The sequence below is a fragment of the Phyllostomus hastatus genome, unplaced genomic scaffold, assembly GCF_019186645.2.
Source record: "Phyllostomus hastatus isolate PE091 unplaced genomic scaffold, TTU_PhHast_1.1 phas_contig_86, whole genome shotgun sequence".
Lineage (NCBI taxonomy): Eukaryota > Metazoa > Chordata > Mammalia > Chiroptera > Phyllostomidae > Phyllostomus > Phyllostomus hastatus.
The window spans coordinates 190,762-202,043 of NW_025333977.1; the positions used below are offsets into that span (position 1 = coordinate 190,762).

General features: G+C 40.4%; 1 non-coding gene across 1 annotated transcript; it reads left to right on the top strand.

Annotated features, from left to right (window-relative positions):
* The first annotated feature begins 210 nt into the window (after positions 1 to 210).
* On the top strand, positions 211 to 317 carry LOC123827571. Its single transcript, XR_006787235.1, has one exon. It is a non-coding gene; the product is annotated as a U6 spliceosomal RNA (small nuclear RNA).
* Positions 318 to 11,282: the final 10,965 nt, after the last annotated feature.

The following is an 11,282-nucleotide window of genomic DNA, read 5'->3' on the forward strand; positions in this document are numbered from 1 at the left end:
TAGGTAGGGAACTTCGAGGGTGACCGTGAAGCAGCTCCGTAAATAGGATTGCACGTGATGCCGTGGGTGTGTAACTTTCACCTTAGCCATTTGTGTTGGTCGAAGTTATGTGTCAACATGGCTGGGCCACAGTGCCCACATATGTGGTCGCACATTATTCTGGATGTTTCTGTGATAGTATTTTTTTTATAAGATTAATATTTAAATTGGGTGCTCGCTTCGGCAGCACAGATACTAAAATTGGAACGATGCAGAGAAGATGAGCGTGGCCCCTGTGCACAGATGACACCCAAATTCGTGAAGCGTTCCATATTTTTGCAAAATAAGCCAGGCAGTGAAAGACAAATCCCATATGATCTCACCTTCAACAGGAACCTAAACAACAAAACAAAGAAACAAGCAAAATATAGTCAAAGACACTGAAATGGAGGACAGGCTGACGGTGACCGGAGGGGAGAGAAGAGGGAATTTCAGGGGAGAATGGGAAGGGTTTACAGGAACAAATTTAAAGGACACATGGACAAAAGCGAGGGGGTGTGTGAAAATGGGAGGCAGGTGGGGAGGGATGGGTGGATGGGCTGGAATGGGAGTAAAAGGCAGAAAACTGTACTTGAACAGTGATTAAAATAAAAAAAAATAACAACAAAAAGAAAAAATATTTAAATTGGTAAACTGGGAAGGAAGCGGGTTGCCCTCCATCACGTGGGTGGGCCCCATTCCATCGGTTGAAAGTCTGAACAGACGGAGAGCCTGATGGCCCCTGAACAAGAGGGGATTCTGCCAGCAGGGGGCCTTCGGACTTAAATGGCAACGTTGGCTCCTCCTGGGTTTCCAGCGTGGCAGCCCACCCTGCAGACTTCGGACGTGTACGGGCCCATACTCTTGTGAGCCGTTTTCTCCCAGTAAGTCTCTTTCTGCCCGTATCCACCTCCTACTTGTTCTGTTTCTCTGGAGAACCCTGGCGAATACGCCATTACTACCTCTCTACTTATATATATATATATTTTTTTTGCCTCAGTTTTCTCACTCTGTTTTTTATACCGCACATATTTTAGGCTATTACAAATACTTTTAAAATTAAACGTGCAGTGCCTGTACAACTCAACAAGTAGTACACAGAAAGAGTGACTTCTAAAAATACTCAGGAAAAATAAACACGTTTATAGTGTTTTTTTTTTTTTTTTTTAAAAAAAAACAGGGCTTTTCTGTTGGCTTTGAAGGAGCAAACTTCCTTCCACGGTGTGGGGAGTGGCCGAAAATGGCAACTGTCTCCTGGAGCTGAGAGCGCCCCCAACTGACAGCCAGCCAGAAAGTGCACATCCCAGTCCTGGACTGTACAGAACTGAGTTCTGCCAACCACTAGGGGCTCGAAAGACCACGAGCCTCAGAGGAGAGACCACAGTCCCGGACGACTTGGTTCCATCCTGGTGAGGCCCTGAGCAGAGGGCCCGGCTAACCCGCGTGCAGACTCCTGAGCCATGAACACTGTGAGAAATACATGTTGCTGTTTTAATCTGCTGAGTTGGTGGTAATTTGTTGCTCAGAAATAGAAAATGGATACAGAGAAAATTAACCCAGATTTACCAGCATCGAGATAAATTATTGTAAAATAAGTTAATAATGCAAGTAAAACCAGGTTGTCATCAGTTTTGTTTATGTGAATGCTTTATGCCAGAAGGCAGTATAGTAACATAATTATGTAAACAGCTAGAGCAGTATCAAAACAACATTAGTTGTGACCTTAAATTATATATCCTTACGAGTAGAATTCAAAATAAATAATGACTATGCCAGGGAAACAAACATGAAATATTTATATCCTTTGGTGATATAGATACAGTGCAAATATAAAAAGTGAAGGCAGAATCAAGAAACCATATAATATATGGGATAAAGTTAAAAATAGCATAAAATTTATTCATCTGATTGTTAATAATTGAAAGCAAAAGTTAATACTTCAAACACATGATGACATAGAGGTAGAAGAGAGGGAAGAAGAATACGTTAATTTCAATATTGCTTAGAGTAGGAAAATCGTGAACAAAATATACCTGGCTTGTATACATTGTGTTTGCATTTGCTCACAGCAGGTAATCAATCTACATATCTACTATCAATAACCAAATATGAAATCTAATGAAATTATATAAAGATAATGTATATATGTTGCCCTCAAGAAAATAAGAAAAAAGCTTTTTGTATGATCTCCATGTACTACTCTGCAGTAACTGCCTGGATACATTATAAGTGGAAAAAGCAAGAGAGAACCAAGATTGTAGTATATGTTGCAGATTATCTAATAAATTGAGAGATAAAAATGCATTTTACATCTGCATATCTGCTTTTATTAAAAAATTAAAGGATAAAATACAAATTAAAAATACATTATAGACTGGAGGAGACAAAGAAATTAGGCTTCTCTGAATACATCTTATTTTGTATATGTGATTTTGACCTCATGTAAGTAGTTTATACACTTATAAAACAAAATTAAGAAACTTCTGGAGTCCCAAACAGTTCTCCTTAAAGAACCCATACACAGACTTACTCAGACTCACTCCCTCTGAGCTCCAGTACTGGGGTAGCAGGTTGAAAGGCACCAGTGATAAACAGAGAGGAATTGAAATGCTGGCATCAAGGTAGAAGCAGGGGGATAGCTTTCCCTTAGACAGAAATATGAGCAGAGGCCACTGTCCCTTTTCTGAGTCCTCCCCCTACAGAGGCACAGAGCTGGCAGGAAGGTGCCTTATCTAAGACTCCATCAACCTGGCTAACACTGTTTGCCCTGCTATGGATATCCCCTGAGACTCTGTCCCAACAAACTCATGGGCCCACCCAAACTATTAATGGTGACTTTTCCATACAAGTGGCTGGTCTTGGCTCATGCTTCACAACTTCCTAAGTTCTATCAAATAAGCAACAGTTGGCCTCAGTAAGCCCTCAGCCCCCTTACCTCTTTCTAACTGGCCCCAGGCCCAGCACTTGCAGCAGCCAGCCTAGATTCAGAACGTGGCATGGAAATCTCTAAGCTCAGCACAAGTAGCAGCCATCTCAGATTGTTTTGTAGCTCTTGTAGCTCTTGTGCCCCTGGGCAGAACACAGATGGGGGCTGACCTTGATCTGCACCACCAGGGAGACCCAAAAGCCCACACACCCAGTGGACAGCTACAGACTACATTGGAGCACCACCACCCTGTCCCTGAACACTGAATCCTCCACAGAGGATAAAGGTTGATGGTAAGTGGTCATAGCCAGTCCTTGTGGCTGACTGGACTGGGTAAATCTTTCCCATTGACCTACCAACAGCAATTAAGGCTCAACTACAAAAGGAGAGTGCATTCAGCCCACATGAAGCACTCAAGCACCCAGTCTGGGTGATAGGAAAGGTTGTGCCACAGGACTCCAACTACATTAAGCCACACTACCAAGACAGGGATTAATAGCAACTCTACCTAAGACATAGAAACAAATGCAAGGAGGCTGCCAAAATGAGGAGACAAAGAAATGTGGCCCAAATGAAAAAAACAGGTCAAAACTCTAGAAAATGAACTAAACACAATGAAGATGAGCAATCTATCATGCAAAATTCAACACACTGGTTCTAAGGATGCTCAAGGAACTTATTGAGGACCTCAATAGCATCAAAAAAGATCCAATCAGGAATGAAGGATACATTAATTAAAATAATGAACAATTTAGAAGGAAACCGCAGTAGAGTAGATGAAGCTGAGAATCAAATCAATGATTTGGAACATAAGGAAGCAAAAACCAATCAGAATAGCAAGAAGAAAAAAGCATCGAAAAAAATAGTGTAAGCAGCCTCTGTGACAACTTCAAGCCTTCCAACATTTGCATCACAGGAGATGCTAGAAGGAGAAGAGCATGAGCAAGAAATTGGAAATTTATTTAAAAAAATAATGAAAGATTACTTCCCTAATTTGGTGAAGGAAATAAACATGCAAGTCCAGGAAGCACAGAAAGTCCCAGACTAGATAGATGCAAACAGACCCCATCAAGACACATTATAATTAAAATACCAAAGGTTAAAGATTAAGAGAAAATCTTAAAAGCAGCTAGAGAAAAGAAGTTAGTTACTTACAGGGCAGTTCTCATAAGAATGACAGCTGATTTCTCAGAAGAAACCTTACAGGTTAGAAGGGATTGACAAGTATTCAAAGTCATGAAAAGCAGGGACCTACAGCCAAGATTGTTCTACCCAGCAAAGCTATCATTTAGATTGAAGGGCAGATAAAGAGTTTCCCAGACAAAAATCTAAAGGAATTTGTCATCACCACACCATTGTTATATGAAATGTTAAAGGGACTTCCTTTAAGAAAAGGAAGATCAAAACTATGAATACACATCTATGAACAATTGATTCTAAAAAAAGAAAAACCTAAGCAAACAAGAAGAACAGAGAAAGAATCATGGATACAGAGAGAATTTTGATGGTTGCCAGATGGGAGAGTGTTGTGGTGGAATGGGTGAAGAAGTGAGGGGATTAAGAAACACAAATTGGTAGTCACATCCCTCTAGGTATTGCCATGGACATGTAAAATACAGTATAGGAAATGGAATAGCCGAGGAACTTATATACATGACCCATGGACATGAACAATGGTGTGGGGATTGACTGAGGCAGTGAGAGGCGCTGGAAGGAGGGGGGCTAAAGGGGAAAAATTGGGACAACTGTAACAACATAATCAATAAAATATAATTAAAAAAGAATAAAGTACCAGATTCAAATGAATAAAAATTCTTTTAAAAAGTCTCTTTAACAAAGGATAAAAGAAAAAAGTGAACATAATAGAAGAGGACTTATTTTCACTTATTTCTCAATTATTTCTTTCTCTCTTATCCCTTTCCTGACAATTTTTGAATGTTCTTTCTTGGTTTGAGAGAAACCTAGTCAGGTCTTGTTATGTTAAAAGAGGTCTTCTACTGGTCTGGTTAGGAGAGTTCTAGAATGGGAGGGGAAAGTGAAGATATAAAATGCACCAATAAGCCATTTAGAGATATTTTCAAAAATTTCCTAATGGCTTCCCTTGAAAGTTCCTGTGAGCTTATTCTTCCTTTCTTCAACAAATCTCCTTTTCTCCTTACATTAGCCCATTGGGGGAAGGGGAAAAATAAAAGGTGCTTCTTTTTAGTGTCAGCAGATTCGTCCTTTCCCCTTAATTCCATTGGCCTTTGAAGATTTTGGAGACTCAGCCTGCCTTGAAATATACCGGTAACACCTTCTCATGCCAACCTCGCTGTGCTTTTATTCCTCTGTAGGTTGTTTTGAAGATGTGTGTTGCATTTAGATATGAAAACATTGCTCACCACCTGGTCCTTGCATGACACACACCAAATGTGGTTGATTTATCTACTTGGATAAAATAAAATAGTGAATTTCCTGCTCTAATGGGACAAAAATTGCTAGAAGCTCTAATTTCATGCCCTGAATAGTTGTAAAATGCCGATGCTGGAGGCACAGCATGCATCTGAAAGTATTACTGCAGTTTGTGCAGTGCCTTTTTGAAAGGTGCATGCTAAACCTCATCTCCTTTTTTTACTCCTTTTTCAAGGAGAAGCTTGCAGAAAATGACTCTACCAGAAAGTGTTACTCCCTTGGATTGAGGCTAAGGTCCTGGGATATAATTTAAAGGCTTAAGAAAGGTAGCCCTTCCCCAAATATTTCCCCACAAGAGTTGATTTATCTCATCAGATGGGATGACTGTAAAAGTCTATCAGCTCTTTCTCCGCCTCACAGCCTTCTTACTCATCCTGGACTCACCCTGTGTTCTCTCACGTGAACTATTTTAAGATTGCCCCCAAGCAGTCTTGCTTGTTGCTCTTTCTTGCTGAAGCTTTTCCTCAAACTGTTAACTTAGATCAATCTTTTTTTTCCCCCTCTTGTGTCCAAGTATAGAATTCTCCTATGAGCACTCAGAACCACTTTGTGATGAAGATAGAGAGGTCTTAAGTGCTGGGGGTGGGACAAGGGGATGCTACCTGCAGAAATGATGTGAATTGTTGCGGTAAGATGTCTGAAGTATGGCTGCCCAGCCTCCCCTGTCGGTGGTTACATGCTACTTCATCTTCAGTGGGGGAGCCTGTCCCCCCTCCCACTGAATCTGGGCTGACCTTCACAGAGATGAAACTGTGTGATCCCGGAATCAGGCTTTAAGGAGCATTTTTGAATTCTTAGGATCCATCACCAAGTAAACAAGCTTGAGCTCAATCAGCCCTTAGATGTTTCCATTGTAATGGATGAGACACCAGACGTGAGCCTAAAGCCATCTTATAAATATCAGCCCCAATCAAGCACCCCATTTAGTGCAGCTGTAGGAATGACCACAGCCAATACCAAAAGGATATGGTTCTAGTTTCTTTAGTGAAAGAACTGTTGTTTGATTTTTGCTTACCAATCATCTATCAAAGGAGTTAGCAAAATGTACCCATAGACCAAATCCAACCTCCCTCCTCTTTTTGTAAATAAAGTTTTTTTGGAACACAGCCATGCCCATTTGTTTTATGTATTGTCTGTGGGTTGTTTCCTGCTATAATAACAGAATGGAACGGTCACCCCAGAGATCATATGGATACCTGGCCTTGTATAGAAAAAAAGTTTGGTGATCTTCATTTGTGAGGGAATTAATGGAACGTGCTATCAAAAGGATAAATCACATTATGAAAGAAGGATAGTGTATTAGTTGTGGTAGTTATAGCTGCTGTACCAAATAAACCCCTCTATTTTTGTAATATAAACACAACTGAAGTTTCCATGTGGCTCACATAACAGTTAACAGGTTAGCAAGGCAACCCTCCTCTCCACAGTCATTCAGGGAACCTGGCAAGTCTAGGCTCTTCACCATGCAGTTTCCAGTGACCCTGGCCGTGAACCAGTGTGGCCGGGAAGGAGAGTAAAAGATACTTTGGTGAGCAGATAGCAGACTCTGCCACAAATAGCATCATTATCGTATAATTTTATTAACAAATATCTCCTCTGTGGAAATGCTTATGAAAATTAATTTAAAAAGCAAATACTCTTCACACTAATTATTTTAGTAGAGTTTGTCTCTCAGACACCCGGTGAGATAAAGGGAACTTTGATAAGGATGGTGACGCTGGTAAGAACTCTGTCGGTAGACAATGACATAGTTTACGAAGTGTTCTCCCTGATATTTCTAATATCTACCTGGGAACCTACATAGTTATTATAATATTATTGACTACATTCCCCGTGCTGTACTTTCCATCCTTGCGACTATTTTGTAAGTTATCAATCGGAACTTCTCAGTCCCTTCACCTTTTTCACTCCACAACTCCCTCTGCCCCCCAACCATCAGACTGTTCTCTGTGTCTATGAGTCTGTTTCTGCTTTGTTTGGTCATTCATATGAAAAACAACTTACTTCTAATCACCATGTGTCACACCCAAAACTAATCCATTGCATGTCACCTGCAAATAAAAAATTTAAGTACGTATTCAAAACAAACAAACAAACAAACAAACAAAGCCAAGTGACTGTTGGAGCATGGAACATTTTAAAGGGAGAATATAGCGAGGGCTTCTGTTATTCAGAAAAGGTATTAAGGTTTGGAGTTTCTAGGAGTTGAGGAGAGAGGTGACCAGAAAGGAGAAATGGCTCTAGAAAAAAGGAAATGTGAGAGGCTGGAAGACAGGCTCCTCATCTTTGTCCTGGGCTGGATATAGCACAAGGTGTCGGGGCGCTTCTGGAAATGATGACCAGGCATTCAGGGAGTGTCTTGGAGAAGCAGCATTGTGAAGCTAGCGCAGAGCAGGATGCAATCTCTCTTTAGGGGGTGAGTCACTTTTCTTTTGAACAGTTTCCAAAGTCATAGTAATAACAAAAGTGATGGAGAAAGCAGATTACAGAGTTCTAGAATTTCAGTGATAGGCATGCGAAAGCTATTAAATTGAAAATGCCTTCTCCTGGCAGATGCGGCTCTAGTGGTATGGTTCTAAGTTCTCCGTACTCACTGAGTTTTGGGGACCATTGTGGTTAAGTCTTAGAGAAAAAGTTCTAAGATAAAGCACAGAAAAGAGCAGCTGATTCTTCAAAAGGGAAGTTACCCTTTTATTAAAACATTCGGGTGTGAGGCATAAGTATTAAGCTGGGTAAGGAATAAGTATTAAACAATTTTAAAGGATTCTTTTTTGCCTAGAATTTTCAGGTTTTCAATTGGTCCATGAAGTAATTAAATATTTATTGAGCCAGAGAAGAAAAGCTAAGATAAACTTTATTCCCTTAAGTACCTTAGAAACATCAGTTTACAGTATGACAATACATAATGAAGCATAAATGCGTGGGACTCATTATAAATATATGATCAATTCTCTGGGGAAATTATAGGAAGGAGAAATCAGTTATTTATCACCAAAAGCATGCCGAACAGCAAACCACCCCAAAACTTAGAGGCTTAAAACAGGAATTCTTTATTTTCCCTCAGAAGTTGTTTCCTTTCATCTAAGCCAGACATGTCTGCCCTTGGCTGGGCTTATCCCTGCATCTGTGATCAGATGCTGAGTAGCTGGGCGGGGGTGGGGGGGGGTGATGGGGGTGATGGGGAGAGGCTTCAGCGGGGAACACGGCTCTGTTCCATGTGATCTCTCATTCCCCTAGAGCCCTTCTGAAACATGGTCTGGAAGAAGTTTCCCTTTTTTACCAGTTCTCAAAATGTTTTAGAGCATTACCCCAATTATTGCCCCATTACAAATAAGAATAAATAAAATAATTAATAAAAAGCAGCACTTTTCCCATAAATGGTATGTTTCTGTGAAAAAATAACTATAGCTTTCAAAGCAGAAAAGTGAACAAGTATTATTGTTTTATATTTTTTGAAAATATTTTTACTGCCTGATTTAATGGAAGATAAATTCTCTTATCTGCTTCTGCATTAATCTACTACAATATGTTTTTTTGAAACATATAAAGAAGTTTTAGCTTCATATAGGTTTTTAGATGGAAGAGAAAGGAAATTGTAGACTCCCTGAAAGGGTTTCGGGGACCCCTGCGGTTCCTTAGATTATACTTGGATAATTGCTCTGGTCAAGTACTCCATAAAATTTATCATGACAACCTTTGGGAAAAAGAGTTAAGAGTGCAAAAAGAACATATAACAAATTGTGATTTTCCCCCCAAAGTGGGCAAGTCACAGTGAATCTTAGAGAACTATTTCCTCTAATTTATTAATTTGTTGTAACACAACAAAAAACCTTATGAGTTTTGGGCCAGTGCCCCAAATCACTTAGCCAGCATGCCAAAAATGCAACAAATAAGAATTGTAGGCATGGGAAAAAGTTCCAAAGGATCTGACTAAATATCTAGGTTGGATTTGATAAAACTGCAACCTTAATTCCCATACACCTTGCTTTATTTAAGGGGTATTTTTTTCCCTCACTCAAAAAATTCCTGCCAATTTCACTGAGATTCTTCATGTTCTAGAAACTTCCTCAAAACTGACCTTTCGTTCCCTGGTCACCAGAGCAGAATTTCTCAGAAATCAAAAGCCTGGCCGCTTAGTCGGTTTGGGAGTAGCACTTCCTAATGTTTTGATTGGAAAAGAAACCTTGAGTCCTAACAAATTCATTTCAAAAAGAATGAACTGAAGTTTCTTTGCCAAATGCCGTACACAAAGCTCATTATAAAGTCTTAATACAAGTAATGCACTTGACACAGAATGCGAATGTCTGTGAATGATTAGTTCTGTTTTTAAAATCCCATTATATTATCCATATATTTCTGCTCTACTTTACAAAGTAGATCATAATAGTAGCAGACATCCAACTCTTATTTTAGGCTACATATTATACAGCAAGCAAATTTAAATAACAAGTAGTTATAATTCAACTTGAAATCACAGAGAATTTGAAAATTAAGACAAGTACAAGGAAGGGAAGTGAACCACATACAATCTTCCCCAAAAGCTATCACCCTTACCAGTTGATTTTTTCCAAATGCATTTAATTTTGTTGGCATTATTAGGGAAAAGATATCTTATACTGATTTTACAATTTTCCTTTTTACTTAAGCTATATGATGACCTTTTTTCCTTTGAGGTTAACCACAGAGAGAGTTTTTTTAAAAGCAACCAGCAGTATACCCTCTAAGAAGGGTTCTATCTTTGGACGGAGACAATGGACTTATAAAAAGCATTAAGAGTGACCTCCAAGGGAGAGAGGTGGGACCAATTCCTAGGAAGCCTTAGATCCTTCCAGGCAGCTGAAGCTCCGTTTCCTTCCAGTTGTCCTTGAGAGCGACGTGTGGTTTGTGCAGTCTTCCGGGTTTACCCGTCCTGGGAGAGTAATTCTGTCATTTCCATTAGGAAGATGATTTATTGAGAGCAGTTCCTGTTCAGGACTGAACAGGAAAATCGGCTTTGCATCCTGATGGTGCTTATTTCCTCTGTAAAGCCCTTCCACGAGGAGACGATAGCATTTATTGTACATTGGCCTTAAACTGAATCACAGGCAGCTCTCTCATTCATTCTGTAACCTTATCCGGTAACACACAAAGGTAACCGGTGTGCCTTCTGGTTTGGGATGGATGTGCCTCCTTGATTTCTCACAAGAGAGCATTTAGCCCAGTAACAGATATGCGCTGGGGCCAAGCTGCAGGAGCCCCGCCGCTGAGCAGGGTTACAGCTGCACGGGCCCTTGTAAAAGTGAAGCTGGGAAACGATTTTCTACGAAGGCATGTGGCCGAAGACTTTGCTTCCATTGACACATCTCTCTGCATGCCCCTTTATTCCTCATTGAACCTCAGGGAACTACTAATGGTTCAGCCCCCCACTTGAAAGGTATAGAGTTAAAGGGAGCCCCGCAGCATCCCAGAAGAGGGTGGGTTCCCAAGGCCCACAGCATGTGATCGCGGGTCTCCCTCCCACTTCTCTGATGTGGTTGTTCACACCTCGTCGTCCTGGAGGGAAGCAAACGTGTAGTTGGAGCCCTGGTTACACAGCAGCTTCTGTTGCTCTCAACCCGCCATCCGCCATCAGTGCAGACACTTCCTTAAAAACCCCAGGTGAGAGCAGTTGTGGTTGAGAGCAAGGAGCACCATGGTGAGAGGGAAGAGGTCTGTGGGCTGGTCTTAGGTTTGTCATGAAAGGCCAGTGATTTTTTTAAATTTTGTTTTCTTTTTTTTTCAGTGATGTTAATTAAACAAGTCACTTCGACGCAAATTTTGTGTCTGCAGTGAGGGCCCTTGGATAGTTATAACTTAAGGATTTTAGAGACAGAATAATTTTCACATATCTCTATGGTCCTGATACATA